Source organism: Prionailurus bengalensis, chromosome A2 (assembly GCF_016509475.1).
Source record: "Prionailurus bengalensis isolate Pbe53 chromosome A2, Fcat_Pben_1.1_paternal_pri, whole genome shotgun sequence".
Taxonomy (NCBI): domain Eukaryota; kingdom Metazoa; phylum Chordata; class Mammalia; order Carnivora; family Felidae; genus Prionailurus; species Prionailurus bengalensis.
The window spans coordinates 59,441,225-59,465,634 of NC_057348.1; the positions used below are offsets into that span (position 1 = coordinate 59,441,225).

Consider the following 24,410-nt stretch of genomic DNA (forward strand, 5'->3'; position numbering starts at 1 on the left):
TCCGATTCTGTGTCTCCCTCTCTCTCTGCCCCTCCCCCGTTCATGCTCTGTCTCTCTCTGTCCCAAAAATAAATAAACGTTGAAAAAAAAAAAAAGAAAAAATTTAAAGAAAGACTTATTGAGCCCTCATCACCGGCCAGGCACATGGGAATGCAGAAAAGAACAAAAATAGTCAAAATCTCTCCCCTCAAAGAGCCAACCTTCTCATGGAGAAAGGGAGACAATGCATAAACATCCCAACAGGCAGCAGGCTGGATGGAGAAGAGGCAATGGCAAGAAAGCTGAACCTTGGTAAGGGCACCACGGAGGGTCTGGGGTGGGGGAGTTGTTCTATCGTACAGAGTGGTCAGCACAGGTCTTCCGGGGAAGGGGACTTTGGTCCAGGGACCTGAAGGAGGTGATGCTGTTCGTGTACCTCTTCCTGGGAGACGTGCTGTCCAGGAGCCCCGGGTGAAGTGGGAAGTGGTTAGTGGGTTTTGGACCCAGGATGATGTGGCAGCGTTCTGGATGCTGGGAAGAGGGGCAGGGTCGCATGTACATGGTGAGCCTTTGCTGGGCGCCACGGGTCATGAGACAGGGAAGCCAGTGAGGGCCCCAGAGGTGACTTTGGCCTGAGCACCCGGGAGCGACCAGAGCACGCGGTGAGTGACCGCTGGGCTCTGGAGGAATTCTCAGTCCCTGGCCAGGGCTTGGCGGTCACTCAGCAGGGCTGTAGTGCGCCCACACATTCGAGCCTGCAGCAACCTTTATTGCTGTCGGGGAAAGAGGACGCAGACGTAAATCATTTGTTCAGTCATTTATTCACCCAGCAAACGTGTACTGAGCTCCTACTATCTGCCGGGCACGTGGCAGGAACTGGAGGTCTGCGGTGGTCTCTGTCCCCATGGAGCTCATGGCCCCTTAGGGCAGAGAGATGTGAATCAGATGTTGACTGTCACAGGGAGTGAGCAAAGGGCTTCGTGGACAGAAGCACTAGAGGGAGGCCCCTCCAGGGTCCATGTGAGCTGGAGAGGGTGAAGCTGAGGCGGGGAGGAGGAGGGCAGAGAGGTGGCAGGGATGATGGGGTTCTGAGGAGCAGAGGGGTTGGGGACAGGGACAGCGGGAAAGCCCAAGTCGGAAGGCTGAAGCAGAGCCGAGCCAGCAAATCAGGATGAAGCAGGACCCAGAGGGGCAGTGACCCACGTGAAAGGCCAGAGGTCAGGAAGGCCCCGGGGAGCTCAAGGAACTACGTGGAAGTTTCCATCAGCTTTTGCCCTGTAACAAACGGCCCCAAAATGTAGTGCTTAAGACAACAACCACTGAATTTGCTTGTGATTCTGTGACTCTCCACCTGGGCCCGGCAGGGCTTGCTTGCGTGTCTGGGGTCAGCGGGCAGGTTGTTGGAGCTGGGGGCCTCGGAGGTCCTGGGTGTGAGAGGGCTCCCCCCTGTTCCCCTGTGGGCCAGCCTGGGCCTGTCCCGCCGAAGCTGGGAGCTGCAGGGCCTTAGGAAGCCCAGGCTCAGAGGGGCACAACCTCACTGCTGCCACGTTCTGTGGACCAAGGTGAGTCACAGGCCAGCCCAGACTCAAGGGATGGAGAGGCAGCTCCACCTCTGGATGGGAGACCCGGAGGGATGACGTCGCGCTTGCCATGGTCAATGGGCTGACCTCGAGAGCAAGGAGGGCTGTGGGGTGGCCGCAGGGGGTGGAGTCTGTGTTGTGCAAGGGGACACCACTCACCTGGGGACTTCAGCTCATTAACATCTTTCAAAAGTTGGGATGGATTGGAGCAGACAAGAGCACATGTGGGAAGAGCCGTGGCTCTGGCCTCTGGATGAGAGGGAGGTGGTGTGGACAAACCCCAGGGACTAGGGAGGGAGAGGCTGAAAGAAAATCTAGAGGTCCCAGTAGATGGTCGGCTGTGGGGCCAGGAAGAGGGTGTTGGGGTGACTTTTCAGGATCTGGACCTCAGAGTTCCCCGCCCAGATGGCTGGGAGCCTGCCCCCAGACCTGCCCCTCCAGGAGGGAGGGTACATCACAGGAGTGTGTGCCCTGAGGCCCAGGAGAAGCAAGGGTGCTGTTTGTGGATGTGGATGTGGATGTGGGTGTGGGCAGAGCGTGGGCCCCAGTGTTCATGCACGTGTGTGCTAGCCCTGAAGCTCTGGACGGGGCCGGGACGGGAGGAGAAGCAGGTAGACAGCGCCTCTGTTTCCCTCTCACCCCGGGTTCCACAGATAGTAGGGGTGAGCCTGCTGGGGTCAAGGGAGAGCAATCACCGAGGGTTGGTGGTGTTTCAGAGACATTCATGTGGAGCTACAAACCGGTGGCTGGGTGCAAAAGATGGGAATTCAGGGGAGAGGTCCCGGCAGGAGACGGAAATTTACAAGTCACTGGCAAAAAGACGGCAGACAAGGCACGAATACAGATGAAGTCACCTGGAAAGGCCGATCCCAGGGCATAGCATTGTTCCAAAGTTTTGATGAATTTCAATGAGAGCAGGGGGAAAAAAAATGGTTCTCCCCTTGGGATAAATATCTTACTTGAAAGAGAAGTAAATATCAGAAAATGGCTGATTTCGTTATTTGATGAGATGAAGAAGGCCTCAAATCTGTTGCACGTGGACAAGGAAGATAAAAAGAAAAATCAACAAAGTCCAGGCGGTAATACTGGAATAATGGCTGATGTACGAAAACGGGAGATGTGGTTGACAGGCATCCAGAACGCGGGAGTCAGAAGCTCGGAGGCCTGTGGACTGACACAGGAGTTCCTCTTCAGGGCAAGACAGATAATTGCAGCATAGAAGCCAAGGGCCTTCGGGGGAGGAAAAAGCAAGGAAGGATGTAAGCCAGCGTGGATGAAAATACACCCACTAATAAACCAAACCAAACAAACTTGAAAACTCAGTGGTAACATACAGCTGGGACATGTTTACATATTTCGCAGAAAAATGCTGAGCCCCCAGAAGCTTGCTGGCAGAAGACAGAAATTATTTTTAAAGACATGAGCTTCGGGGCGCCCGGGTGGCTCAGTTGGTCAAGCGTCCGACTTCAGCTCAGGTCATGATCTCACAGTCCGTGGGTTTGAGCCCCACGGGCTCTGTGCTGACAGCTCAGAGCCTGGAGACTGCTTCGGATTCTGTGCCTCCCTCTCTGTCTGCTCCTCCCCCACTCATGCTCTTTCTCTGTCTCTCAAAAATAAATAAACGTTAGAAAAAATTAAAAATAAAATAAAGACATGAGCTTCAAACTGCACCCCTGAGAAACAGCCCCGAGTGACAGAAGCCCTCCGGGAGCAAGAGTAAGACAAAAGGATTCTACAACCAGCTAAGTAGCATTCCTGATCCTTTCTCAGAGTTGGAGTTATTGTCTGTCCCAGCCAGCTGCCCCTGGCATTTTTCTTCTCTATTTAACAGATGGGGAAACTGAGACCCAAATATCTGGAGGCCACACAGCTGGCAGGCCTCTGAGCCTCTGCCAGCCTCTTCCCCTGCATGGTTATGCCTTCCCCAGTGGTCAGTATCCCCTACATGTGGGCCCCCCTCTGTCACCAAGCATCCTTCATGTGACCGCTACTCTTAACTCCTGTCAGTCAACGCTTCCTCCAAGGCCCTGGGACGCAGGCTCCCCCTACCTCTGGTCCCATGTCCAACCCTGCCTGCCTGCTCTGTTGGGCAACCCGCACCATCCCAAGGGGGTGTCAACGCTTACTCTCCTGAGCAATGCTCTGTGCCCGGGGCCGCCACCCTCCCGGGTAGCGATCATCCCGGCTCTCACCTCCCGTGCGGGGTCAGGGGTGGGGAAGTGGGACTGCCTGGCGGTCAGACCCGAGCTTGACCTTCTGGGCCTCTGTTGCCTCGCATCTCTGATGAGGACTCAGTCTTCTATTTTCTTTACAGATGTCCTCCCTCAGGATGAAGTTTGTGACTTTTTTTTGTCCCAAACTTATGGTTCTTCAAGAGCCTGGGCTCTGGCTTCAGATGGCTTGCCTTCAGATCCAGACTCTGCCATCTTTCAGCTGTGTGACCGGGGGTGAGTTCCTTCACATCTCTGTGCCTCAGCATCCTTACCTATAGGACCGGACCATGAGTGCACCTGCTGTATAAGGCTATGTGAGCATTAAGTGAATTAATACTGGCAAAGCTCTTGGAATAGAGCCTGGCCTGGGCTAAGCTCTTGGTCCTGCTGTGTGTCCTGCTGGATTCACGCCGCGGCCGCTCCCCTGCCTCAGACACCCTCATCCATCTTACAGAGTCTCCAAGTGCTCTCCTGGCTTCCACCTTATACAACCTCGCCCCTCTCCTTTGACTCTCCCTGTGTTGCTGTGGCCACACTAACTTCCTTGTTTTCTCAGCTACCGCAGGCCGGCTGCCTCAGGGCCTTTGCACCCTATCCTCTTCCCTTCCCCTAGAAAGACTGCTGTCACTTCAACAAGCCCCACTCCCAGTGGCCTGTTCCAGACTGCCTCCTGTGTCTCTGGCCTGGCGCTCCTGAGCACAGCACTCTATTTCAGTTCTTCTCCACCGTGTATGCCCCTTCTGACCTCTCCTATCATTGCCTGTGTGGGCCTTTCTGCTGTCTGTTTTCTGTCTTCCCCGATAGAACACAAGCTCCTTGAGGGCAGAAGTCTTTGCCTGTGTATTTGCTGCCGTGGTTCAAATGCCCAGGTGGTAGCGGACACGCAGCAGTGACTCATAATGCGACTGAACTGGGATGTTGTGTCTGAGGTGGGCACATTCTTCAGGGCCTTGCACGGAAGGCGGAGGCCTGCACCCCAGAACCCCGCCTGACTGCCACACGCCCCAGCGCCCGGCCCACAGTCGGAGGCTCACTTCTCGGGCCCCTAGCTATTCTCGCCCCCGAATTCTCCTGGTTTCTCCGACAGTGGCAACACGCCCAGTGCTGTATGGGACACATTTGCTCTTGCAACAAGTGGCCAGAGGCACAGAATAAAGTCCCGGTGAGGACCAAACCAGATAAAGAGCCATTTTCAGGCAGCTAAAGAGGTCTTGCTCCTGAGGATGAAGGACGGCCTGAGGCTGGGTCAGTGTGGAGGGCCCAGCCCTGCAGGGGCGAGATAGTGATCCCTCTCCCGGCCTACAAGAGGAACGGGAGCCAGAGCCGGGAGTGGGGCAGGGCTGCTGGTGGGGCCGGCAGTAACTGGGCAAAGGGGTTAGGAGTGGGTTAACCCAATTCCCTTTGATTCTCTTATCAAGAGCCAGTGATGCACCTTGCAGATGTTAACCCAACTTTAAAAATGCAAATATCCTTGACCTAGCCCCACCCCCCCCTTCCCCTTCCCCTGCCCCGCCCATTATGCTACAGGGGGTCACCTGCACAGTGGAACTGAAGTATCAGGGAATATCCACTGTATCCACACAGAACAACCCCAGGGAGATTGTTAAGAAGTGTGTGTGTGTGTGTGTGTGTGTGTGTATTAGAATCCACTTTGTGTATTAAAGATGGACACGCTTTTCTGCTTGGCAAACCCATGGAGATGGCCTCAGGGTGGCCTCTGGGCAGGGGCACTGCGGGAGGGGTGACAGTAGGAGGCACACTGGCTCTTTATTGAACACCCATTTCCACTTTTTGACTAACTTACTGTGTGCATGAATTACACAGAAAACTCTGCTACCCTGAAAACAAACATAGGCGGCCACAGTCCCAGCAATGGGCATGCTGGGCACACACTCACTCACCAGGCACGGACTTCCATTCCCTTCGTGCCCTGCTCGGGGCTCAGCACAGGGAGGGTGCCTCGGGCATTCTGTTTTGGTTTTAAATGTTTTTTTTTTTTTTTTAATTTTAGTTTTTGGGAGAGAGAGAGAGTGTGTGTGTGGGAGAGGGAGGGGCAGAGAGAGAGGGAGAGAGGAGTCCAAGCAGGCTCCGTGCTGTCAGGTCCAATGTGGGCCTCGATCTCACAACCGCGAGATCATGACCTGAGCCAAAACCAAGAGTGGGACACTTAACCGACCGAGCCACCCAGGCGCCCCTGGTGCGTTCTGTTTTGAACCAGGGAGAACCCATTCATAAGTCACCAGGAAGCCGACTGAGAGAATGTGGCGGCCCTGGACCATGCGAGCCCAGGACCGCAGATCCGGGGCTGAACGGCAGGATAGTGAAGAGCTCTGTGCAACTCCTCGCTGGCCTTGGCTGGAAACAAGCCCTTCCCTCTGGCCTGCTGACCTCTGCTCCACTGCCTGTGCTGACCATGCTACGGACACACTGGTGTTGTCTCGGTCTGTCTCACCTCAGTGCCTTTGCATGTGCCGAGCTCTTGGCTAGAGATGCTCTCGTGTGATTCTCAGCCTGGCTGGGCCCTTCCGTGTAAGAGAAGCCTGTCTTGACATTGCAGTATAACTATGCCTTCTGCTCCTCTTTTTTCCCTGTCTCAGTCTGTGGCTGGTTTTCTTCAACCACGTTACAGGTAAGCTCTCTTCCCGACAGGTGTTCCTTTAAGCACCAGGGAGCAGGGGCTGCGCTGACCATGTCTGCTGCCTTCTCCTCAGCACCCAGAACGGAGCCTGTACCTGGTAGCTAGAGCACACACACCTGTCTCCTTGATGCCATCCCTCCCTAGCCCTTCTGCCCTGATTCTCATGGCCCCAGAGCCCACAGGAGTCGGTAGCGGGAGTCCTCTCACGGCCCCCAGTATACCCACCACATGTGGCCTCCCCCATCTCCCCCCAGCCTCACCTGGGGTCAGTACCGGTGTGCACAGGCAGGGCAGGAAGCCATAGGGTCCCGGATGGGACTTCCTCCTCCCTGGATTCCCTCCTCCCCAGTAAGATGGGGACAAAAACAGTCAAGAGAATGATGCGGTGAGCCAAGGGAGGGAAAAGCCAGAGAGGAGAGAGCTTGGGCAGGTCCCAGGGAGCGGGGACGGGACAGCAGCAGGATCTGGCCATCTGGAGCGAGAGTGCAGAGAAGGGAAGCAAGGACCCTTGTCTGCAAACGCAGTGACCCCCCCCCCCAACTTTAAAAAGTACCCGTCCTCTGGAGCAAGCCTGAAAGGGACTCTTCAGGGGACAGTGACTGTCTTGGTGCCTGCAATGAACTCCGATGTTTTCCTTCGTTTCCCTTTCGATTGTACCCTTCGGTTTTGTTCCGAACAAGGCTGATTGCACTTCACTAAAGGGATCGCCATGACCCACTTACTGGGCTCTAACTTGCAGCTGGACGTAGAGGTCAACACGTCTGGCAAGCGAGCATGGAGAGAAGGTGCCATCCAGGCCTGGCTCTGCCGCTTCCCGTGCCCCTCCCCCCAGCACGTTGGGGTCGGGGACATGATGAGTGTCACACACCTTCCTCCATCCTGCTGGGTTGGGCTGGTCCCCCCACCCCAGATGCCACCCCAGGCTGAGCTCGGCCTCTGTCTGGCCTCTGTCTGTCGTTTCTTGCTGTGCCTTAGGAACATTCCAGCATAATCCCCTTTAGCTCAAATGCCACACCTGGGTGGTGACACACCCAGGGCGCCCTGGTGTGGATGGACCAGCAGGGAAGAGCCCTGTCCCGACCTCCAAGGGTGCCCTGCTCCCAGCCACTCCTCTGCTCTGCGCCCCACTCTGCAACCCCTGGGCTGCCCGTGGTCCGGTGACAGAAGGGGGCACCTCACACAGCCTGCCCTGCCCTGGCGCTCTGACCAGGGGACGCCTGCACCTTCCTGGTGGGGAGATACTCTGAGTGTCCCGGCTGCCCACGATGCCTGTGTGCCTTGACACCTGTGCTCTCCCCTCACCCACCCTGGGCCCCCACCACGTCTTGCATCTTGTGTTTTCTGAAGAGCCCCCAAAGTGGAAAAAAGCCCTTTCCGCAGGAGTCTAATCCAACCCAAAGGCTGGTCCTGGGGTTCCACACTTCATGTTCCCAAGGCCATTTCCTCTGCTGCTAGCCCACCCCAGCCAGCGCTGGCTCTCACCTGGCTCTTCCATTGGCCACACTCCGCTCCCCACCCCCGCCAGGGACCTCTGCTGTGTCCTGGAGGCTGACCTTGCACCTCAGAGGGGATGTCTGTGTGGTTGGGCCAATGAGAGGCGCTGCAGACAATGGGAGGTGGGAGCGGAGAGGGGTGAGGCGCTTCCCCTGAACCAAGGTTCTGGCCCGCTGCTGGCCCCTACCTTCCCACGCGGTTCCTCCAGCTCCTTCCGGCCTCGGTGGGGGTGACTGGTTGTGGGACTGCCCCTCACCTGCCCCACCTGCGCGGAGAGCCCTGTCTTTAACTCAGTATCACCCTTTTGAGGGCGTTGTCTGTCCTTCGGGGACTCTGGCTGACTGACACACCCCAGACACTCCCTTTTGCATACAACAGCAGGATAGTCTTTTAAAAACCTCAGTCTGGTCCAGTCTCTCCTTCCCCTAAACACGCCGTGGACTCCCACTGTGCTGAGCAAACAAACAAAAATCTTTATTTCCATCTACAACAGCCTGGCGTTAAACTGCAAGTTGCAGCCCCTCAGGGGGTCAGGAGGTTAATTGCAGGGGTTGCATTCCTTTCCTTTCTTTTTCCTCCCTCCTTTTGAGGAGAGCAGAGCAGAATAGACAGAATAGAAAACCCCAGCACTCAGTGCTGGGAGTGCGGGTTAGGTGATGGGGTGAGACTTTTGCTAACACACAAGCTGGTGAAGCCGGAAGGTGAAGTCTCACCGTGGGTTGCGGTGTGCTGAATGTTGGAGTCCCTGGCCTTCTCTGGCCTCCTCTCCATTGCTCCTGCCTCACCCCCACAACTGCCTGGCTCACAGCCTCGGCTTCCTGTCAGCACCTCAAACCCACATGCTCTTTCCCTCCTGAGGCCTTTGCATGTGCTGTTCCCTTGGCCTGGATTGCCTTCCGTTGGCTCCTCCTAAGAACTCCTCCTCACCCCAGTGTCACCTCCTCAGAGAGGCCCTCCCTGGTTGGCCACCCTGAAGCAGCTTCCCTCTGTCTGTCCTGGTCACAGGACATTGGTTCCTTAGAACCTCCATGAGGACATAAAAGCTGTTGGGTGAGTATTAGTAACTGTTCCTAGCACTTATTCGCATGAGGAGTTATGCCATGTCCCTTTACTCCTCTTCTTGCTTATTCCCACTGGAATAAAAGCTCCAGAAGATGGGCTTTTGCCTCTAGTTAATGGCTGTCTCCCCAGACCAGTACTGGGTACACGGTAAGCACTGCCGTATCCCTGGGCCAGTACCGGGCCTACGGTAAGTTCTCCATAAATGCGCGCCAGGTAAATGAGTGGATGAAGTGCTCCTGTAACAGAGAACAGGGAGGTTTCAGGGAAGCACATCTCAGGATGCCTTGCATGTTTGGCGACCCTGGGTGGGGGCTGGGACTCAGAGGAGTGGGTGTGGGTGAGATGGCTGAGGGTCCTCGAGCCTCAGGCTTCGGCCCCTTGCCCGCCCTGGGCCCCGCTTGTGTCAGCACCTACGGCTTGCAAGGTCCCACACAGCCCTGACCTGACAGCTGGAGCTCCCTATGGGTCCCTGCTCCTGGGATGGGTCCCTTCCTGTGGCAGAAACATCGAGGATAGGCACCAGGAAAGCCCCCATCCTGCCTCTGCTGTGTGTAGGTGGTGTCACCAGACACGTTCCTTTGTGTGGCTCCCCCTCCAGCTGAGAAGTCAGGATGGAAAGCGATACGTACTGTGAGGACCGAGGGAGATAGTGTGCTCTGCTGAAAGACTGATGTGCAGTGTGACATTGACAGTAAATCATCCCAAACTGGGGGCAGAGAGGGTGCCCGCCGGTTTGGCCAGTTGAAGAAGTAGCTCCTGGGTCCCACGATGGCTCATCCATTACATGTCAGTGGTGGTTCCTGAAATGCCACTGTCTGGACCCTTCCCCCACCCCCAACCTGGTAGTTTCTCCCGAATCCTCTTCTGTAGGGCAAATGCCTTTGGGAAAGGCCGTGCGATAGGGCTCAATAGGGCTCCTGCTCGGCTCACAGTGGAAAAGAGTTTTTCTTGAAGGTGGGGATTATGCAAAAGGCCAACTCATGACAGGAGGAAGTGCTGAAGCCGGGAGAGCGTGCAGGGAAGACTGGTCATCCAGGGATGGCTGGCCTTGACTTTTAGACACAGGGGACGTCCTAATCTTAGCACACACCCATCCAAATAATCCCAGCTGGACTAAAGAAGCAAGTGAGAACACCGAACCGTGACAGCACTGGAAGCAATGCAACAGGGTGAAAATGTGACTAATCCACAGGTAACCCTGAAAGAGAGGAATTTGCTAGATATGACCCCCAAAGGCAGAATCCTTAACTGCATTTGGCTCCATCAATCTAAAAAAAAAATCCTGCAGCTTCAAAACGTGGCTGGTCACATCCCTGGTGCATAGAGTTCACGCATCCTTCCTGTGTAGCTCCTGCACACCGGTAAGAGAAATATCAGTATCTCTATACAAAGTAGAGATAGGACTCCACGAAGAAACACAAACTGCCAGTAAAATATAAACACAGGAAAAAATGCAACTTCACCAATAATCCAAGAGATACACATGAAAACAATGGCACTTTTTAAAAAACCTGACACACTGGCAAAAACTGCCCAAAATGTTGTCACTTTTTATGAAGTGCTAATATTCAGTACCGACCAGGATATTGGAACTTGGGGATTGAGATTCATTGATGGCAGGGATCCAGATTAATATAATTTTTGGAGGACAAATTGGTCAAAGAAACCAAATCTAAAAATACCCCTTGACTCAGAAATCTCACTTTTCAAATTTATCTTTAAGAAATAGTAGGATAAGTACACAAAGACTATTGCAGTTTTGTATATATGAAAATTTGGAAACAATGTAAATGTCCTTCAAGAATGGATTTGGTAGGGGGCACCTGGGTGGATCAGTTGGTTAAGCATCCAACTTTGCTCAGATCATGGTCCCATGGTTCATGGGTTCAAGCCCTGCGTCGGGCTCTGTGCTGACAGTTCAGAGCCTGGAGCCTGCTTCGGATTCTGTGTCTCCCTCTCTCTCTGCCCCTGCCCCACTCATAGTCTGTCTCTCTCTGTTTCTCTCAAAAATAAATAAACATTAAAAAAAATTTTTTTTAAAAAGAAAAACCAAATTTGGTAGGATCCCTATGTTATACAGCTGAAACTAATATAACATCATATGTCAACTATGCCTCAATAAAAAATAAAGATACATTATTTTAAAAAAAAGATTTACCAAATATAGAATACTAGGCAACTTAATAAAAGTAATTGCTATTGGGGCACCTGCGTGGCTCAGTTGGTTAAGTGTCTGACTCTTGATTTCAGCTCAGGTCATGATCTCATGGTCATGGGATTGAGCCACACGTCAGTCTCCATGCTGGTGTGGAATCTGTTTGAGATTTTCTTTCTCTCTCATTCTCTTTCTCTCTCTCTCTCTCTCTCTCTCCTGCCCCCCCCCCATTTGCTCTCTCTCTTTCAAAAAAAAATTAAAATGTTTAAAAGTATCTGCTTTTGGGGCGCCTAGGTGGCTCAGTCGGTTGGGCGTCTGATTTTGGCTCAGGTCATGATCTCATGGTTCGTGAGTTTGAGCCCCACGTCGGGCTCTGTGCTGACAGCTCAGAGCCTGCTTCGGATTCTGTTTCTCCCTCTCCCTCTGCCCCTCCCCTTTGCACTCTGCGTCTCTCTCAAACATAAATAAACATTAAATTTTTTTTTTAAAGTAACTGCTATTAATTTATCATTATTGGCACAGGAAGAGGTACACAATATATTGTTCTGTTTGAAAAGGCTCTAGAAACAACCCAAGTGTCCATCAATTGATGAATGGATAAGCAAAATGTGATAGAATATGGTTCAGCCTTTAAAAGGAAAGAAACGCTGTCACATGCTACAACATGGGTGAACCTCAAGGACATTCTGGTTCATGAAAGAAGCCAGTTACCAAAGGACATATATTGTATGATCCCACTCTTATGAGGCCCCTGGAGTAGTCAAACTCACAGAGACAGAAAGTAGAGGGGTGGGTGCAGGGGCACAGGGAGGGGAATGGGGAGTCAGTGTTTAATGGGGACAGAGTTTCAGTTTGGGGAGATGAAAAATTTTGGAAATAGACAGTGGGGATGGTTGCACAACAGTGTGAATGTACTTAATGCCACTGACTGCACATTTCAATGGTTAAGATGGTCAATTTTATGTTACATGTTTGTAGTCACGAGTTTTACAAAGTCTCTAAAATAGTATGTATGATGTGTTTCCATTTTTGTAATATAGCAAGAAAACGTTAACAATGATGGGATTACAGATGAGCATTTTCTTCTTTTTTATACCTGTCTGTATTTTCTGATTTGAGGGCAGTGAGAGCATTTACTACTATACTAATAAAAAACCTATTTAAAAAATTACATACCAAGTTGCACAATCAAACGATATTTTTTTTTCTGGTTATAGAAGTAGTATATATTCATTGTAGAAAATCTGGAAAAGTGAAAAATAGAATGCTAAAAAAAGATCACTTGTAATCCCATTATTCAATGTAAATACTTTCATTTAAAAATTTTTTTTAGGGGCGCCTGGGTGGCTTGGTCAGTTAAGCGTCCGACTTCGGTTCGGGTCATGATCTCATGGTCTGTGAGTTCGAGCCCCGAGTTGGGCTCTGTGCTGACCGCTCAGAGCCTGGAGCCTGTTTCAGATTCTGTGTCTCCCTCTCTCTCTGCCCCTCCCCTGTTCATGCTCTGTGTCTCTCTGTCTCAAAAATAAATAAACGTTAAAAAAAAATTAAAAAAAAAAGAAAAAAAATTTTTTAATGGTTATTTATTTTTGAGAGAGAAAGAGAGAGAGCGAGAGAATGAGCAGGGGAGGGGCAGACACACACACACACACACACACACACACACACACACACACACAGAATCCGAAGCAGGCTCTAGGCTCTGAGCTGTCAGCACAGAGCCCAATGCAGGGCTCGAACTCACGGACCTTGAGATCATGACCTGAGCTGAAGTCGGATGCTTAACCGACTGAGCCACCCAGGAGCCCCTCTAATGTTTTCTATAAACATATATTCTTTACATAATCACATATAGAATAACTCCTACATAAATTTTTCATCCTGCCTTTTTTCACTGTAACTTTTATCAAATAGTCTTGTGAAAACCCAATTTAAATAGATAAATGATATTCCACTACATGGAATGGGGCATTCCCCATTGGGGGGTGGGGCATTGTTCATTATCACTTTCCTTTGGCTGGACATTCATTCAGTGGTTTCTAATTTTTCTCAGCTGGAAGCAACATTGGGAAGAACAAGCTTGTATAGAAATCTGCCGACAAATCCGATCACTTCTTTGTGATCAGTTCCTAAAAGCAGACTTACAGACTGAAAAGTGATGTCTATATTGCAAGGTTGCTTTCTGGAAATGTACCTCTTCCCAACAGTGTTATAACTTAAAATATCCTTGTCAGTTGGATGAAGACGGCACGTTTTCATTTGTGTTCTTTTGATCAGTGGTGACGTTAGCAATTTCCCTGTGCACGCACTGGCCATTTGCGCATTCTGTTTACGTCTTTTTTCCACTTGGGTCACCGTTTTCCTTGTTGTGTTTTGAAATGACAAGGAATTCCTCCCTGAATCTGCCAGGTGGCTATTGTCAGGCTGGCGTGGTGCCCGCCCAGTGCTCTCCGTATCTTCGTGTAAGTCCAAGATTCTGACACAGACCCCCCTGCTTACCTGTGAAGCCTGCCCTGTGGGTGCCGATCAGTGGTCACTTCCCAGCCCCACTGGTTCCCTGTGGTTTGCTTGGGGTCCAAGATAGCTAGTGACTTCCTGGACTACCAGGATAGGCACCTGGGGAAAGGAGATGGGGACCTCAAGTACAAGGGTGGCTTAAAAAGCACACACTAAACCTCGAGGGCTTTAGGCAGGAATGACTCACCAACTCCCTGTTATCCATCAACATCTCTCTGCCTGAGCGAGGAGGGGCCGGATTTCACTGGGAAGGTGATTTTGATCCATCTTCGTTTCTGCATGTGAATTCAATTCCTTCCATTGAACCGTGGCTCTGGCATTTTTCTCTCATAATTTCCGTCTGTTGCTCTGATTTGGTTCTCAGGTGTGTCCATTCTGCTATTCAGTCTTGGTTGGGTTTTCATGATTACTGTGAATGCTTACGTTTTCGAATGTTCTTTCCTGTTCTCTGAATGCTCCTTTTTCATAGTGGTTGGTTCTTGTTTTACAGGTTTGCTATTCCCGTGGTGATAACAACAGCGCCTGCATCACAGAGAAGTTGTGTGGCTTAAGCGAAGTGGAAGTTGTAAAGCACTTAAAATAATGCCCAGCATATAGAAAACACTCATAAATGCTAGTCCTTAGCTCCAAGCCTGGTGTATAACAAGCACTTAATAAAAGTTACCTGACGTATTAGCATCAGTTCATAGAAGCTTTTCCAAGAAAGCTTGGGAGCTCGGGGGCTGTGTCAATGGCCTGGGGTGCATTGCTTGCCCCCGGCCTCCCAGTACAGTCGAGGGAGCCACCCACAGACTGATTTCACCTTTCCTTCCCCAAGACTGTGCCTCAATGGCCTCGAGAGACTATTGGTTCAGAGTCTTCCACTGAGGACCCCTCAGAGGCTATTTTGGCCAAACGTTTGGTGCAGAGGAGAAAACAGTCCCACAGAGTATATATAGTGACTCGCTCTGATCTCTGCAGCTGGACATGGGAAAGGACTGCAGGTGTCTGGCTTCCCAGCTCCACTGGCAGACAGACACAAACCTGGCCACACAGCTCACACCCCAACCTTGTTTTCTCCCAGTGACAGTGGCTCCTTCTGCGTGGTGGCCTTAAAGGGCAGAGGCATCCCTCCCCTTTTTCTTTCCCCTTCCCATGGGCTAGAGCCCACGTGTAGCTGTGAGTCGTCATGTGGGAGAAGGCAAGGCCCTGCAGGGAAGGAGCCTGGCAGGCAGCAGTCTGGCCTGGTGGGTGGGTGCAAGATGGATTCCTCTCTTATTTACAACACTGCTAGTCTCAGAGCCAGTGTCACATCTTTGTCCTGGGCCTCCCCCCTCCCAACAGTGGGCTGGAAGCTTGGCTCAACCCCAGGCCTGTGCCCACTTGGCTGCTGGTCACTACTTGGACCTCCAGAGCCATGCAAGATCCCCTAGGCCTAGGTGCAGTGGGATGGTCCAGAGGTGTGGGGGTAAGGACAGTAAGGACTGAGTGACAGAAGATGCTGAAGAGGCGAATGCCAGGTGTCACTGCTGAAGCTGGGCTTCATCTGTCTCCTGCCCTGCGAATTGTGTGAGGTCCGATGCCCTGACCCACCCCCTCCAGGCTCCCACCTGACACCTTGCTAGGGGACCCTCTCTCCAGACCCTTCTCCTTACTGCCCCTTCCCAGGGTTTCAAAGCCTTCTCCAGGAAGCAGCAGACACCTCCCAAATTCCCATGACCTTGTTATTTTCCGGAACCTGGGCACCATCTCCTGCCGGCTGGGCTGCATGATTTCTAGTAAGTGACTTCTCCATGCCTCTGTTTTCCCATCTGTAGCATGGACCAAGTAGGAGGGGGACTATGGGGGTTAAATAAAGTCACCTGTTTAAAGAGATTAACACAGGGGCACCTGGGTGGCTCAGTCGGTTAAGCTTCCGACTTCAGCTCAGGTCATGATCTCACAGTTTGTGGGTTTGAGCCCCGCATCGGGCTTAGTGCTGACAGCTCAGAGCCTGGAGCCTGCTTCAGATTCTGTGTCCTTTCCTCTCTCCCCCTCCCCACTCATGCTCTGTTGCTCTCTCTCTCTCTCAAAAATAAATAAACATTAAACAAAATTAAAATAGATTAGCACAGCGTTGGGCATACTTCCTGCCTTCCCCTTGCCCACTTGACTTTTGCCCAGGGGACTCCTGCTGTGTCCAACCAGTGGGCCCATTAAGTTGTATCCCATGCAGGGTTGCCGAGCGCCCCCCAGAGGAAGCTTCCCTTCTCCACTGACCTGCTAGGCCAGCAGCCAGCTTGGATGATGATGCTTCCCCCTTCCCGGGTACACGGAGGTGGGGTAGATGCAGCACCGAGAGCACTGGTGGTCTTGTGAGGACTGCTGGTCCCAAGACTGCAGGCTGGTGTGAGGTCTGATGTGGGGGTCCGCCTCTGCTGCATCCAGCCGTTCTGGCTCCATCCTGACTCCTGACAGGGAGATCCTCTCAGAGTGGCAGGGAAGGGTACAGGTGGCCTGGGAGGAGCGGCAGGGTGAAGCGACAGTGGGGACGCTGTCCCGGGGCCAAGCTCCACAGCCTGGGATGGGAGAAGAGAAGTCTCTGGAGCGAGATAGGTCTCAGTTCTCTTTTTGTCTTTGCCAGTGCATTTGCTCTGTGACCTTGGGTGAATTGTCCACCTCTCTGGCCTCAACTTTCTTTTCTGTAAAACGGGAAGAGTCAAGATGTGCGCGCTGCCCCCCGTGTCACAGCGCCGGGCCTGGCAACGCCGCAGCCCCCGCCCTCCTCCACCTGTCTCAGAGTGTGTGGCTGTGAAGGGTCCAGCATAGACCCGGCACATGGTAAGTCCACCCTCTTTCTCCGCTGCCCTCTCCGGCAGCCTGGGACTGGTGAGGCTGCTTGGCACCCCTTACCATGAGGCAGATCTGGGCTTCCTGCCCTCGCCGGTGGTGGTAGGTGTCAGCAGGAATTGGATGACTAGGGTGGGCTGGCCGCTGTGATTGGCCGTGCTGCCTCCATGACGTGAGTCCTCAGTGTGACCCTCACTGAGGGGGCCAGGAGCAGGGGCTCGAAGGCCTCCTTCGCTTGGTGGCCTGGCTCATGTGTCAGCGTTGGGACAAGTGTCTACCTGATTTCAGCAGGCTGGCAGCTCCTGCATTAGGGGAGGGGCTGCATCTCAACACTCCCTTCTAGCCTGGTGTGGACTGTCCAGTGTGGTGGCCGCCAGCCGCATGCGGTACCTTACTGGACAACAGGCATACATGGAGCATTTCCTGCCTCACAGAAGGTTCTAGCGGATAGTGCTGCTCTAGATTTCTATACAACTTCACTCCATGAGCTGGGCGCTGTGGCGGTCCCCGAGATGGCTGAGAAAGGGTCCAGCCCCCAAAGAACTCATTCACTCACTCATCCTACAATAATCAAGGACCTTCTAGGTGCCGGGAGCACATGGTGATGACCAAGGTGGACCTGTTCCCTGGCTTCACAGAGCTTCCTGTTCTACAGGTAGCCAAATCTCTGCCGTTAACAGAGACTCAAAGTAGTCTTGGCTTAAACAAGCTACACTTTGAGTTTTCTCTCCTTGAAATCCCACGCTGGTGAGGCAGTGCACTCTGAGGCTGTTTGGGTCTGTATTCCTTCTACCTTGTCCATCCCTCCAGCAGACAGCATTGGCCTTGTCTGCCTGCATTCCAGCCAGCAGGGAGGAGGAGGGAACATGGAAGGAGGCACACCCCTTCTCTTCCCAGGGGAACTCAGAAGGGACAGCCATCACTTCTGTGTACATCCCATTGGCTAGCTGCAAGAAAGGCTGAGGAATGCAAGCTTTCTTTGGGGCAATACTGTGCTCTGCTGAAAACTGGGAGTTCTGGGAAGGGATGGATAGGGATCTGAGGACTGGCAATCTTTGCCCCAGAGAGACAAGCGTGAAAGAAATGAACACACATAAATGGATAAACCTTGAAAAATTCTTTGAAGGAGAGGCACATAATGTAGGGAAAACATATAAAGGAGGTCAGGTAGGCTTCCCTGAGGAAGTGACATCTGAGCTAACAGGAAAGAGGGGTTAGAGGGCTCACAGTAAAGGAACAAAGGCAGTGGCGGGTGCAAAGGCCCTGTGATCACAGGAAGCATAGCACACTTCGGAAACTTAAAAAGGCCTGGTCCACAAAAGAATACGCAGAAATCTATGGACAGGGCAGATACAGTCCCCAAGAATGGCCCTTAGAAAGGAGCTACGTGGTGTTGGGACTCAGATACCTACTCTGTTCCAGGCACCTTTCTAAGGTTTCTGTGTGTGTTAATGCGTTTAACCCTTGAACAAACCTATGAGACAGCTACCCGGGCCAGTTCTCATCTTCAGAGAGCAGATGCCAAGAAGGGGTTAGACGTGCAAGAGGCTCGTGGGGCAGTGCCTGTGGAGGATGAGGGGAAGGAAGTAGGAGCAGGAACTGGCAGGGAGAGCCTTCGATCTGGGTGTGGGGTTGGCACCCATGAAAGGAGAAGGGAGGAGGGAGGATGAGGAGGGAGAGCCTCGGGCTGCAGTGCAGCCGGGAGACAACTGGGCCACACTCGGTGGAAAGCCCCAGGGGTCAGCCTGCCTGTGGGGAAGCGGGGGTCAGGCAGGAGCGGCGGCTCCAGTGCCTAACATCCTGGCTTCTGGGTGAAGCTCGGCCAGATCCCCAGGTGGGGCTGCTGCTGGAGGCGGTCACTCAGCAGTGCTCCGTGTGGCAGCCCTTTAAGAGAGACTGAGCAGGACACCTGCATGGCCGAGGCACGATTGCTGCTGTCCCCGCATCGTAGGTATGGTGGCCCACAAGGGGAAACAACGCTCCTAGAGTTACGCAGCTCGGGGGTGGCAGGAGCATGATGTGAGCCCAGGCAGGTCAGTGCAGAGTCCTTGCTGTCCTTGGGTGGGACAAGTAGGGCAGGAGGTGCGTCACTCAGAGCCATGGATGCCCGGGGAAGTTAGGGCGCCGACCTTTTACTGTGACCATGGGGAGCCAGTGTGGGCTCTGAGGCAGGAGACTGCTCTGCCTGGCCACCTGCATCCCCCCGCAGCATGGCCATCCTGCTGCCCCCACACATGACTAGGTGGGAATTGCTGGATGAAGCACTGGGTGAAGGGGGTGCCGGGATGGGGGCACCCTGGGGGGTTATGATGTTACTATATCCCCCCCAAATTCGTACGTTGAAATCCTCAGTACCTCAGAATATGTACTGTATTGGGAGACACAGTCTTTACAGAGGCAATTGAGGTAAAATGAGGTCATTGGGGTGCCCACGCATCTCACCTGACAGGTGTTAATAAGAAGAGGAGGTTAGGGCCTGGCCCACGTGAAGAGTCGGAGAAGGCCACCATCCACAGAAGGAAGCAGAAGGAAGCAGGATTGCTTCATCTTGATCTCAGACTTCTGGCCTCCAGAACCATGCGGAAATCATGCGTGTTGTCTGAGCTACCTGGTCCGTGTTACTTGTCACAGCAGCCTGGGCTTACTAGTACCCCGGGGCAGAGGGGCAGGCCTAAGGGGTTTTCCTTGGGACGCCTGGTGACGTCTGCGAGCTGTCAAGGGGAGATGTCTGGGGAGGATTTGGAGCTGGGGGCTGGGGGGAGGCCAGGGCCGCAGACATCCCATGCCTCATGGACGCGGTTTATGGGACCACACACAGGGCTCCTGCCGGGGAGCAGAACGGCAGAACTGGCGATGCCCACCAAGCATGTTCGGGACAGGCCCTGCCAGGCCTCGTGTCTCGTCCAAGCCATCTGGCTGTGGGTGTCCCGGGCCCTGCGGTGGGCCCAGCCCCTCAGCCAGGCCTCGGGAGCCTGCCAGGACAGGGCCGCACGGGCCCGAGGGGGCAAGTGTGTGCGGACCCTGCCGTGACCGCGTCATTGGCCCCTGCGAACAGGCGCCCCCTCTGAGCATCATTTCCTCATCTGTGATGCCGACCTCTGGGGTGCCGTGAACACACAACAAAGTGAGCATCTTTGAAGTGTGATGCATGCACCTCCATATTATTAACCCGAAAGCTGGAGATACCCAGCCAGGAGGGTTGCCCCCAAACGGGCCTGTGGAAGAGAGACTTTGGGCGAGGATGGGGGAGCGGTGGGAGGCAGAGGCTTTCTGGGCAAAGGTTAGGAGAGGGGGGGCTTCAAGCTCTGCCAGGCTCCCTGAGAGGAGCCACGCCCACTGGAGAGACACAGCCAGCTGACAGTGACCCACAGGGGACAAATGCAACGTCACGTTCCTCCCATTCTCACCTGTCACCAGTACCTCCCACTGGCCAAACCCTCTCGGAAACCAAAGGGCCCCCGTTCATGGTCTGTGCAGATAAGCCTCTGGGGGCACAGAGCAGGGGCAGAAGGGCAGAGAGAGATCTGGAGGGGCAAACACAGAATGTGCAGCACACAGAAAGGGGCATCATTCGCTTCCTTTGTAGACACAAAAGAGACAAGCATAGTGTGTACAATTAGGTCACATGGAAACAGAAATGCTGAGTGGAACTGAGGCTGAGTGCAATTTTACTCTTCATTTCATGCCTTTCTGCGGTGCTTCAACACTAAAACAATGTGCAGGCGTTACTTTTAAGAGGCTCAAGGGGTGCCCGGGGGGCTCAGTCGGTTAAGTGCCTGACTCTTGATTTCAGCTCAGGTTGGTTATCTCAGTTTCTGAGATCGAGCCCTGCGTCAGGCTCTGCGTTGATGGTGTGGAGCCTGCTTGGGACTCTCTCTCTGCCTGTGCGCTCTCTCTTTCTCTCTCTCAAAATAAATAAATAAACTTCAAAAAAGAAAAGAATTATTCAAACAAATGGCTTGGATGTCAGTCCAAGTGGCTTGGGCTTGCACCTGCAAGGGGACAGAGAATCTACACCTTTGGTTCCATCCACAGTGTGGCCACTGTTTCATAGGCTTTCTTGTATTTTCCGGCATTCCAGAGCACGTCCTGGACTGCCTCCTCTCCAAGGGGGCCTGGACATACGCTTCTCAGCAAAGTTGCTCCCTCCTCCCCAGGAGGGGCTCCTTGCTGCCCTGTTAGAGCTCATTTACTGCCATTATCCAGCTGCCCCCTGGGGGGGGTGCTGTGTGCCAGGCTTCCCATTCCCCAGCATTGCCCAGTGCTGCTAACCGCCTGTCCTCAGTCTCTGGACCTTTCCAATGCCTTTTCCCATCTATTACTGTTTTGGCTCCTCCAACAACCCTGGGAGGTAATGAAGTCAGGGGTCCTGGCACCCATTTTATAGATGAGGAAGCTGAGGCTTTGATGGGCAAAGTAACTTGGACAGACTCTACCAGGACCGGAGGCCAGGCTGCCATAAACACAGTCCCGTCGGGCTGAGACCCAGGCTGTCTCCCAGTCTGGAATTCTAGCAGATGCCAGAGAGACCACCATTTATGGCAGAGATGGGGAGGAGGGAAGCTGAGGAGCCCTCTGTCTCCTGGAGCTGTGCCTGTGTCCTCGAAACAGGGAAAGCTGGAGCCCCTGCCCTAGAGGTGAGCCCCACTTCTGTCCCTGGGGTCTTTGCAACCGTTCAGGGCTGGACAGGCACCAGGGACTCGGGTCCTTTTCTGTGGGAGATGATGTACAAGTAGGGAAGGAATTAATTGCGTGGGAACATTGGGGGTTTTCATTGCTATGAAGAGAAATATTTCTTTCTCTTTGTCATCTGTTTGGAAAACCACTACCTGGTTTCTTTTTCTTCTAACAGAGTCTCCCCACAATATGGGGAGATTTTTTTCTCCTTAGACACAGCCATACCTAACTGCTCAGGTGGACATTCAGCTACTTAGGCTGCCAGTATCCCCACATTCACTCATTCATTTATTTATTTTCTCAACAAAAGTTTACTGAGGCCCTACTACATGCCGGGCACAGTGCCACAAAGGTTAGGCATGTGAGACCTGGTCTTGCCTGGAGGTGGGAGAGGTTTTTGCGGGACTATGTCCCCAAGAAAGGTAAGTTTGAGCTGATGGCTGAAGGATGAATATAGTTCACCAGGCCAAGGTGGGTGCTGGAGGGAGGAGGAGACTGAAGCAGAGAGAAGGCACCCTGTACAAAGGCAGTCCTTAGAAACTAGCTTGAGGGTGCTCTGGGTCTCTTTGGGGAAAACCGTTCTAATTTCTCCAGTGGCCAACTCCTTAACTCATTTGGGGTAGGTCCCTCAGCCCTGTTGAATTCCTCTCAAGCCGACCTTTTTGCTTTAAGTCAGAAATTCATTAATTCAACAACTGAGCACTTACTATGTGCCTGATGCTAGAAATATGAAGGGAACAGGTGGAGAGAAATCACTGCTTTGGTGGCGCTTACATTCTATTAGAGGAGACAAAAACAAATAAAATATAAAATATATAATACATTAGCAGGGAATAAATGCCAATTAAAAAGTTAAACAGGATAGGGGAATAGGAAATACTAGGGAGAGTGTTAACATTAAGAGAGAGAGAGAGAGAGAGAGAGAGAGAGAGAGAGAGAGACAGAGTGCAAGTGGGGGAGGTACAGAGAGACAGGGAGACACAGAATCCGAAGCAGGCTCCAGGCTCCCAGCTGTCAGCGCAGAGCGCGACTCGGGGCTCAAACTCACAGACTCACGGACCGTGAAATCATGACCTGAGCCGAAGTTGGCCCCCCAACTGAGTGAGCCACCCAGGCGCCCCAGGGAGAGTGTTAACATTTTAGACTGGGTGGTTAAGGCAGGCCTCCCTGAGAAGATAACATGCGGAGAAAAGCCTGAAGGAGGCAAGAGAACCATGTCATTTGTGTGGAAAGAGCTTGTACAGGCAGTGGGAAGAGCACATGCAAGGGCTCTGAGGTAGGACTGTGCCTGGTATGTTTGGGGAACTGCAAGGAGGCCAGTGTGGCTGGAATGATGTGAGCAAGGGGAAAGGAGTAGAGTGTAAGGTCAGGGATCTAATTTTGGGGGGGAGGCGATCCTGTAGGGCATTGCAGGCTGTGATGCTGGGAACCCCTGGAATGTTCTGAGCCAATGAGAGACATGATCTGACTCAGGTTGTAACAGGAGCACCTTGGCTGTCCTTCAGTTTCTTCCCCTCCCCCCAGTTTTATTGAGACATAATTGACATGCAGTATTGTATGAGTTTAGTGTGTACAACATAACAGTTTGACACCTATTTTGTGAAATAATTACTGTAGTTTTAGTTAGCAGCCATCATCTCCTATAGATATAATAAAAAGGAAACGAAAAAAAAGGAAAAAAAATTTCCTTCTGGTGAGAACTCTTGGGACCCACTCTCTTAATCACTTTCCTGTATATCACACAGCAGCACAGTGCATCATGTTGCACATGACTTCCTGGGACTTAGTTCTCTTACACCTGAAAGTTTGTACCTTTTGATCCCCCTTCTCCAAATCCTTCTCCCCTGACCCTCTGCCTCTGGGACCACAAGTCTGATCTCTTTTTCTATGAGTTTGTTTGTTTGTTTGTTTTTAGTTTTTAAAATTTCACAGAGAAGTGAAGTCACACAGTATTTATCCTTTTCGGCTTTTCAGTTTCTGACCACCTACGTGCTGAAGCTGCTATGGATGTATTTCACCTTTAACACCAGTGTCCCCTAACCTGTCCCCCCCCTCCCCAGCCCCTGCCACCCGCAGCTGGGTTTGGCTCCTGGTGGCAGCAGGAGCCACATCCCTGGCCCCAGCTGGGTATACAGGGAGGACCACATGACCCAGGGGCAAGCACCAGCCTGGACTTAGGAGCCCAGACCCACAGCATTCCAGAGAGCAGGGAAAGGTCCTGGCTATGAGTACGCTGCTCTGGCAATACACTGGGAGAAAAGTGGAGGGAATGCTCTCTATCTCCCAGGCCAGGAAGGGAAAGGATGTCAACTCCTTAGAAGGAGCTCTGCCCACGTGTCCCTGTGTTGCCTGGAAAATGCCCTCCGGGGGGCAGGTGGACAGGCTCTGCCTCACCCCCTCCTCTCTCCTTACCAGCCGAGTCACCCGGGGAGGACCCGTGGCCCCTCACAGTCCATGTCTTCATCTGTAGGCTGAGGATCCAACAGGAGTGTGAGTTAAAGGGCGTTAGCAGGGTGCGTGGCACCGTCGGCTCACTGCCACCTCTTGGTTAAGTTCCTCTGGGCCTTGCTCTTCCCACCTCCGCGCGGAGTGCCAAAGCGTCCCGGGACTGCTGCGGACCACAGCAGCCTGAGAGTGAAGCACAGGTCGGTCCTCAGGAAGGTGGCCCAGACCTGGGGGTGTCACTGATTCGAGTCAGGGGTCAGACGCCCTAGGCCGTCCTGGAGGCTGGGAGGCTCCGAGGCAGCGCAGCGAGCATGCACTTTCCCGAGGGTAACCGTGATCGCTAGGCAGAAACACCGTACCGTATTTCTCCAACAGTACGTCCCCAGGGTAACCCCCCACTTTATCCGGCCCACAGCCGGAGGCCAGCTGCGGGTACCGGAATGGAGGTGGGAGTGAGGGTGGCGGTAGAGGCCAGACCTGCCCTGGCGGCCTCATGACGCCCGCCCCCTCCTGGACTCCATTTCTCGCGGGGCCCACGGCCAGTTTCCCGTCCTCACCTGGGGACCGACCTGCAGAAGCGACGCCCGCGGACTGCGCGAGGCCACGGCCGGGTTGGCGGGAGGGGAAGTGGCCGGAGAGCCCGCGCTGCGCGCAGCCGACAACTTCCGACGCCTGAGCGAGGGGCTGGGGGCGGGACCAGGGCCGGGGCTGGGGGCAGGGCCAGGGCCGGGGCCGGGGGCGGGGCCGAGGCGGGGCCGGGGCCGGGGCGGGGCGCGTGACGCGCGGCGCGGGCCAATGGGGCGCGCGGCCGGGGCCGAGCCTCCTGCGAGCCTTCGCGGCGCCCG

General features: G+C 53.3%; 2 long non-coding RNA genes across 4 annotated transcripts; both read right to left on the reverse strand.

Moving 5' to 3' along the window:
* Positions 1-781: 781 nt before the first annotated feature.
* On the reverse strand, positions 782-5,289 carry LOC122487611. Its single transcript, XR_006298420.1, has 2 exons — positions 3,813-5,289; positions 782-2,789 (listed from the first exon to the last, which is right to left on the reverse strand). It is a non-coding gene; the product is annotated as an uncharacterized LOC122487611 (long non-coding RNA).
* Positions 5,290-13,136: 7,847 nt separating this feature from the next.
* Positions 13,137-24,241, reverse strand: LOC122487610. Of its 3 annotated transcripts, XR_006298419.1 has the most exons (4): positions 18,886-20,269; positions 15,874-16,295; positions 13,823-14,157; positions 13,137-13,734 (listed from the first exon to the last, which is right to left on the reverse strand). It is a non-coding gene; the product is annotated as an uncharacterized LOC122487610 (long non-coding RNA). The 3 variants fall into 3 exon arrangements; XR_006298418.1 differs by lacking the exon at positions 18,886-20,269 and adding an exon at positions 23,533-24,241 and having other exon boundaries at positions 13,137-14,157; XR_006298417.1 differs by having other exon boundaries at positions 13,137-14,157; positions 18,886-20,272.
* Between the last annotated feature and the right edge of the window lie 169 nt (positions 24,242-24,410).